Raw genomic sequence first — 8,502 nt, forward strand, 5'->3', positions numbered from 1 at the left:
CGGCGACGAGAATCGGCCGGCGGCTATCGGTGACTGTGGATCGATCTCTTTGTGTGGTCGATTTTTTTTTTTTTGGAAGAGAACATAAATGACGTCAGTGTTTTAAGGACAGAGTAGACTTTTTACTACAGATTAGTACCTATGTTGGAAAGACATTTTGAAAGTGCCTAAAATAAAAGGAAACTAGTAGAAAAATGACTGTCAATACAATAAAACTAGAAGGTGTTTTTCTCGAGTGCTAGACATCTCAACTTAAAAGTAGAAGAGTTGACATAAAGTTAAAATGTGTAACCAATTAAATATCATAATTATATCTGACCTTTCCATTCTTCTCTCGCTTCACCATGTCTCGAGGCTCCCATCGCTTCGAAGAAACAATCCCCAAATCGTTTCATCTGTGTCACATTTGCCAAGTTTTTTTTGTTTTGGTTGGTACTTATATTGATTCGTCTGGAGCTTATATAGAGAATCATGGGTTATGAATCTGAGACATGGCCACATGGGCAAGGAACGGAATGTTACGTCAAAGGAGATTGCTACGACGGAGAATGGAGGAGAGCTCTGGAAGATTGACACAGTAGGTATCAATAGAAGAACAAGAATCATTACATCGGACAATGGAAGAATGGGTTGCTGAATGGTAACGGGACCATGATTTGGAGCAACGGGAACCATTACAATGGGTCTTGGGAAGACGGAGCTCCTAAAGGCAATGGAACTTTCCGATGGTCGGATGGGAGTTTCTACGTCGGTGTTTGGAGCAAAGATCCTAAAGAGCAGAACGAGACTTATTACCCTTCCACATCTTCAGGGAATTTTGATTGGCAACCACAACAAGTGTTCTATGTTGATTTGAGTTCATTTGTGGTTTCTACATGTCAGAACGCAGTTTTGCCGTCTCAGAAAGATGCTTCTTTGGTACGGTTCTTTGGAGCAGAGTAGTAATGTGAATATGACCAAGAATAGTAAGAGGCCGAGGAGGAGATTCGTTGATGGAAGAGTAAGTAATGGAAAAATAGAATTGATGAATAATGGTTCTGCCGTTCTGGTATCTTCAATTAGATGATAATACAGAGAGTAATAGATCATCATTAGGGTCATTGAGAATACAGCCTGCTAAAAAACAAGGACAAACTATCTCCAAAGGGCACAAGAATTATGAACTTATGCTTAACTTGCAGCTTGGAGTTAGATAACCAAAACTATTTTTGTTTTTTATTTTGTATTTGTTTGTTTTGCTTTTTTTGATGTTGAGTGTTGTTTTCGTTGGGAAAACATTCTGTAGGAAGACCAGCACCAGCACTACGTCTCATGATCTTAAGGCTTCCGCGTACGATCCAAAGGAAAACTTTGGACGAAATTCCAATATGAAGGATCAAAATACACTCTTCCACACCATTTTTGTGAGTTCAAATGAAAGGATTATTGTCCTGTTCAGGTTATAACCTCTCTTACTTTTGATTTCTTTTCTTGTGGTCTTGAGAAAACATATAAAAATATTTTGTTTCGTGTAAGACTCTCCGGAAACTATCTAATGTGGACGCAACAGATTATAAGTTATCGATTTGTGGAATGATGTCACAGGGAGCTATCATCTCCAAGAAAAAGTGGAAGCTTTTTGTAGTTGACCAATGTTCGCTAGGCATAAACTAAAGTAAGAGCTGCATTTTAACCGCTTAATTCTGATTATTATAAGTCACTCATGTGTTTGTTTTTTTCTCTTAACAGGTTTTTATGAAGATGCTCCGGGCTTACTACAATCATGACAGGCAATGTGAAAACACTTTTGCGTGTAATTGACTGGCACTGCACAGAAAAATGTCCATACCCTTATTGTATTCATGTCTCTGCATTGTTGTTGTTAACATTTTCAGTTGGATGTACTGATGAGAAAATACTTGCTTCTGCATGTTCGAATTATGATAATGGGTAATCTATTTTGTACTGGTCACTTCATCAATAGGCGGTTTGACATCAAAGGATCCTCTCATGGCCTCTTACTACTAAACCAGAGTCTGAAATCGAAATATGACGCTCAAAAATCAAAAATTTGTATTCAGATTGCAAAAGAATGGTCCAAGAATTCTCCAGGTGATTGATTCATTACTTATATCTCTTTTCACTTCTTTCATTAGTAAACCCAAAAATTTGAGTGTTTGATTTCTACCAGGCAAGTGGACAAAGACTGTGAAGTCACTGAACAAGAGAGACTCATAGAATAAAGTCTCTCAGTTGGTCTGATAAAGAGTTAAAGACATAAACTGCCTGAACGAGGTTCGACCATGGGATTACTAAAGCTATTGTAAACTTTGATAAAGACACATAATGTAACCTCTGGAAACTTCTGGCAAAAAGGTTTGTAAAAAGTTTTTGAACGAACATGAATACATTGCTCAACAAAAAGGCTACGTAAATTAATGTCAGCTCACTACAAACTAAAGTATATGTCCTTTATTATATATGTAGTATGTAAATGTTGTAAAGTTCAATTTTTGACTCATATATGATCATTTTCACTTGGAAAGACAAAATATATCAGAACAAGAGTTGAATAAAAATGTACTTTCCATAGCATCGTAATACAAGCAAAAAAAAAACATTATACTATTACAATAATAAGAAAAATTAGGCAACAAAAAAAAAAAACTAAAAACAAAAATATTAGCATTAAATATTGTCAAAAAAATTATTAATAATGAGTTTTGATTACAAACGAACAACATACAAAAATTATAGTTTTAGAAAACACAAAACAAAAAAAATACTTTTTTAGAACAAACAAAGTATAGCTTAGCACGGATACCATCCTAGTTTTGTTAATTTCTCGATGCAATTTTCCCTAAGCAAAATTATCCAAGGGACTAAAAAAACAAATAACAACGATTCCGCAGACAAACGACACCGTATTGGATCCCGTGATATGTCCAGAGCAATTGTCTCCGCAGTCTAATTGTATATATATGTAAAAAAAAAATTCCACCCCCGAAAAATAAAAATAAAAGGAAGGCCAGATACAGGCAGGAGGAAGAAGCCACCACCATGTTTTGATCATTTACTGTTGATTCAAATCTCAACGATCTTTGTGTCTACAGCTTCACTTGAAATCTCCCAATTCTAGCATTCCAATTTCATCACAGTACTCGCCTAGGGTTTTTTTTTCTCTTTCAAGAAACTCTCGTCTTCGTCTCTTGCAAGGAGAAAAAAAAGCTACAATTGGATCCAAAATTGAAAGTGAGAAGAAGAAGAAGATGAAGGCGATGGAGACTATACAGGATCTGATCGAAGAGGCTAAAGTACGAACCGTATGGTGGTGCTTGTGCATCTTCTCCGTCACCTATCTCTTGACCCGTATGTCAAATCTTCGATTTTGCTGTTTCGGTTCAATACTGGCTTCCTAATTTTTAGATAAAGAACTTGTATAACGAAGACAACACTAAAACTAGAGTCTAGGGTAATTTGGTTACTACTCTGTTCTTAGATTCTTTGGTTTAATCTTTTTATACACTTGTTGTTTGTTCTGTTCTGTATCTTATGGTGTTGTTAGTAACATAATGTTGTTGGCTTCATTGCTTTGGCATGCAGATACAAGTAAGTCTATGTGGATGAATTTGCCAATGGCAATCCTCATTCTTGGTTGCATGCGGGTTCTTTTGAACCAGATTGACTTCAGATGGAAAGCTGTGCCAACTCCAAGACAGAGTCAGTTGTCTTACCTTGAGAAGAAGCAGTTGTCTGTGAATGATGCACGTCTTTCTGGTATCCCACCTCCTCCAAGATGGAAGAAGAAGATCGACTCTCCTGTTGTGGAATCTGCGATTAATGATTTCATTGACAAGATCCTTAATGATTTCGTGGTGAACTTGTGGTACTCTCTGATTACGCCGGATAAAGAAGCGCCTGAATTGATACGAGCAGTGATCATGGATGCTCTTGGTGAAATTTCTGTAAGGGTTAAAGAGATCAATATTGTTGACTTGCTAACCAGGTACTGTTATTTATTTCGCCAGCAAATGTCTCGAGTTTTTATTGGATAATTAAAATGGATGCCTGGATTGTACAGGGATATAGTTGATCTGATAGGCGATCATTTGGAAAGTTTTAGAAGAAACCAAGCTGCTATAGGTACTGATGTTATGAAGACATTATCATCTGAGCAGAGAGATGAAAGATTGAAGTACCATCTTATGGCTTCTGGGGAACTCTATCCTGCAGTCGTGTCACCTGAGAGTGAGTACAAGGTATGAGGGATACTTCTGATGAAAATTATGTGGCCTTCTTTTTTTTTTCTCCTAATTAGGTTACGCTATACATATATGCTCTATGTTTTTGTTAACAGGTTCTTCAGAAAATAGTTGCTGGCATATTGTCTGTGGTTCTCAGACCACGAGAAGCTCAGTGCCCTCTTGTTCGAACAATAGCTAGAGAAATTGTTACTTGCTTGGTAGTTCAACCTCTTTTGAATTTAGCATGCCCCGAGTAAGTCCTTAACCTATCTCTGTCTTCCAGAAAGTTTTATTTGGTATCAAAATCTGCCTTCCAGTCTTTTCCTTGACCAATGTGTATAATGCAAACTAGCTAGGGACATATTTTGATTTCAGAGTCTCTGTTGATAAAATCTAATTTCCCTGGAAACTGACTGCAGATAAATATATAATTTTTCCTGGCTTCTCCTCGGTGCTTTCCATATACTTTGAACCCTGTCTTTATAATTTTTCTAAGGTAGATGCCAATTTTTATTTTTTTGCCCCAGGCGTATCAATGAGGTGATTGAGATCGTTATCAATCTTATTAAAGAGGGAAACTTTGAGCAGTATACGGGGGAAGAACAGAATGTTAACTCTGCCCCATTGTCAGCCTTTGATAATCAAGCAAAAAATATGAACTTGACAAAAGAGCAGAAATCACCATACATAGATGACAGACACCCAGAGCTACATGTTCAACAGCACTCTGCTGATTGGGCTCGGATGCTAGAGGTTGCAACGCAAAGGAGAACAGAGGTTCTTACTCCTGAAAACCTTGAAAATATGTGGACGAAAGGAAGGAATTATCAAAAGAAGGAGTACAAAAAATCTCTGAAAAAGGGTTCCTTGGGTAGTAATTCGATAGAGTGCCTGAAAAAGCAGAGCTCCAATTCGAGAACTTCTAATGGAGCAAAAGAAAATGCAGTGGCACAGTTGCCACCTAAAGCAAGCGTTGATAAGCAGTCACAAGCACAGATGGCTGAGGAATTGAGTAAATCATCTTCATGTGAAGGAGGGCACCACATTGATGAGGCTGATGTTAGAAAGGAATCTCGTTCAGATGGAAATAAAAATAGGCTTAAGAGATCCAATAGTACATCAGATCTTAATCTACGTCCTGAAACGAGTCTGGCACTATTAGGAGTCAGTGAGGGGCCTTTAATCACAGAATTCTACACCACAGATTTGATCCCCAAGCACAATGATAACTATAGAAGTGATAATAAATCCCAAAGCATTGTTCTTCACAAAGAGGGTCAACACTGCCTAAAGCTCAAATGTCGAGTAAGCTCCGGTCTTGATATTACTTTTGGATTTTGATAGACGGTTTCTTAAATTTTTGTTTCCGTGATAGACATGCACTTGACCTCTTCCATTTGTCTGTATGTGTGTGTGTGTGTGTTTTGCAAATAATTATGCTATTAGGTTTTTGAAGATTATTTCCTACGTCTGTGTATTGCTGCAGGTTCTTGGAGCTTATTTTGNTCCTCAGCAAAGGAAAGTGATTTTAAAGCAAAATCTGAAGTTAGGGGGTCCACGGATTTGCAGCATGTTGATCCATTGACGGCTTTAGTCCAGAATCCTACTGCCATGCCACCCGAGGTATCCCATATGCCCCTAAAGTCGTCCTTGCACAATCTGCAGTTTTATATACCTTGATTAGACTTTGTCATTTAGCTTATGTATGTTCNAAAGGCACAAAATTACTGCAAAGTTATCGTAAAACATTTATTTTCTTCCCTCCAGATACAGTAATTTCGAGCGATTACATCGTCAACTCAAAGAAATCCCGAACTACAATTTACAGTTGCCTCCCAAGCGTATTTTCTCATCAAGCACCGAAGATGCTTTTGTTCATCGTCGCTGTATTCAGCTGGACAAGTATCTACAAGTATTATCTATCCCCTTAGCAACATTAAAACGTAATTACCATCACCATTCTTTATGAGGGACCTTTTTTCCTTGTCTGCAGGATCTCTTGTGTATAGCTAACGTTGCTGAACAGCATGAAGTTTGGGATTTTCTAAGCGAAGCCTCTAAGGTGTGGATCTAATCAAGTGCCACCCCCAATTTTCATTACTATTATTTTCTTTTAGGTAGATGATCTAATGATTGTCTTTTTTCGTTCTGTAGAATTATTCTTTTGGAAAGTCTTCATCAGTGATGAAAACTCTTGCAGGTATTGTTCGCTGCTGTTTTAGTAACTTGTTGCTGTATATAGAAGTCAGATATCGCCTTCTATTCATTTATACGAAAATCTTTATCCCTCTTGTTATGCCAAAAAACTGAAATCTGGGAAAACGCTTAGAATGAAGAGAGAAGTGTATATATTGTTGTCTGGTTGCTTTACTTTTCCATTTTACTAAATTTCATCTGTTGGAATTGAGCAGTTAATGTTGATGATGCCATGGACGATATTGTACGTCAGTTCAAAGGTGTCTCAGGTGGCCTTATGCGCAAGGTTGTAGGATCTCCACTTGAAGAAAATGATCATGCTCCTGCCCGCCACCTCTCCTGGAGTGTAAATGAATTAAGCACTCAGCTCTCTAAGGAAAGCGCAACTGAATCTATGCACAGCAGCATTTCTGATACTGAAGACATCGACAAACTTGAAGAGAACACCCAAGGGGAAGATAGATTTGATTCAGAAGCTAATGGGTGGCACTCAGATAATGAATTGAACTCTAAGTCTTTTCCACCAAGAGTGGTTAGACGTCTTGGAGAGCCTGAGAATTTTCCCTCAGCAAAGGAAAGTGATTTTAAAGCAAAATCTGAAGTTAGGGGGTCCACTGATTTGCAGCATGTTGATCCATTGACAGCTTTAGTCCAGAATCCTACTGCCATGCCACCCGAGGTACCCCATATGCCCTTAAAGTCGTCCTTGCACAATCTACAGTTTTATATACCTTGATTAGACTTTGTCATTTAGCTTATGTATGTTCCCCAACTAAAAACTTCCATGACTGCACATGCTGCGTATCACGCACCTGAAATTGACTATGATTAATGATACATATCACCAAAGCGATTTTAAGTTGCTAGCCTACTATTTTGAAATCATCTAATTCTGGATATCGTCATACTTATCCTCTGTTTTTCATTACAGTGGATGCCGCCCAATGTCAGTGTGCCGATTTTGAACTTAGTTGATAAAGTGTTTCAGTTAAATAGAAGAGGTTGGTTAAGGTGAGACAAAGTAGCAATAAGTACTATTTATTTGACTAGTTTCCATATTAAATGGCATTTTGAATAATTTTTATATGCTGTCATTATAGGAGGCAAGTTTTCTGGATATCAAAGCAAATATTACAATTAGTTATGGAAGATGCTGTGGATGACTTGCTCCTGAGGGAGATACGTTGGCTGCGGAATGAAGACACAGTTGCTCAAGGAATTCGTTGGGCTCAAGATGTAAGAACTGGGTTTTCTTTGATTTCCTGCTGAACTTTCTTTCACCTATTTCCGTAATCTTAGAGACCTCACCATCATGTTTGATCATGCGCTAAATAATTGTTAACTCAAGTAGAATATGATGATTTAGGAAAATCATTATGCCACACATGCTTAGTTTACACTGATTAGTGCCGGAAGCCAGAGCAAATAACATTACTTGTAGAGTGATTGCTCTTATTGCTGCTTACAATCTTGTCTGCGTTTTCTCTCCAGATTCTTTGGCCAAATGGCGTATTCTTTACAAGAGTGAATGACAGTCAAGAGGTATCCGATGAGACCGACCCTAGTGAAAAAACTTTTCAAATGGCTGGCCAACTTGGTGGTATGAAGGTAGCTAAACCCAGTTCCTTTGAGCAGCAACTTGAGGCTTCACGTAGAGCTAGTGAAATCAAGAAGTTCCTTTTCCGTGAGTATCTTAGAGACCCCCTCCAGTTGACGTATTGAGTTAGTATAGTTTTAGCAGATATTAACATTTTGGTTTTTGATCAGATGGCGCCCCAACAGCCTTAGTGAGCTTGGTAGGGCACAAGCAGTACAGGAGATGTGCGAGAGACATCTTCTATTTCACCCAGGTTAGGATTTCTCTGTCTCACAGTTAAAACTGGTATTATTTATGGTGTAAAAGGGTTTGATTAGGTTGTTGCATCATCATCCATCATTATGGTCTGACTAATACTTTACACTTTTTAATCGCAGTCAAACGTATGCATAAAGCAACTCACATTTGCAATACTGGAGCTGTTACTTCGATCAGTATTCCCCGAAATGCAAGATCTTCTGAGAGACATAAGGGAGAATCCGCACG

General features: G+C 38.0%; 1 long non-coding RNA gene and 1 pseudogene across 1 annotated transcript; both read left to right on the forward strand.

Moving 5' to 3' along the window:
- On the forward strand, positions 1,641-2,424 carry LOC104766908. The gene is made up of 3 exons (XR_764146.2): positions 1,641-1,654; positions 1,729-2,091; positions 2,171-2,424. It is a non-coding gene; the product is annotated as an uncharacterized LOC104766908 (long non-coding RNA).
- LOC104766909 overlaps positions 2,989-8,502 on the forward strand; it is a 10,692-nt pseudogene continuing 5,178 nt past the window's right edge.

Source organism: Camelina sativa, chromosome 19 (assembly GCF_000633955.1).
Source record: "Camelina sativa cultivar DH55 chromosome 19, Cs, whole genome shotgun sequence".
NCBI classification, from domain to species: Eukaryota; Viridiplantae; Streptophyta; class Magnoliopsida; order Brassicales; family Brassicaceae; genus Camelina; species Camelina sativa.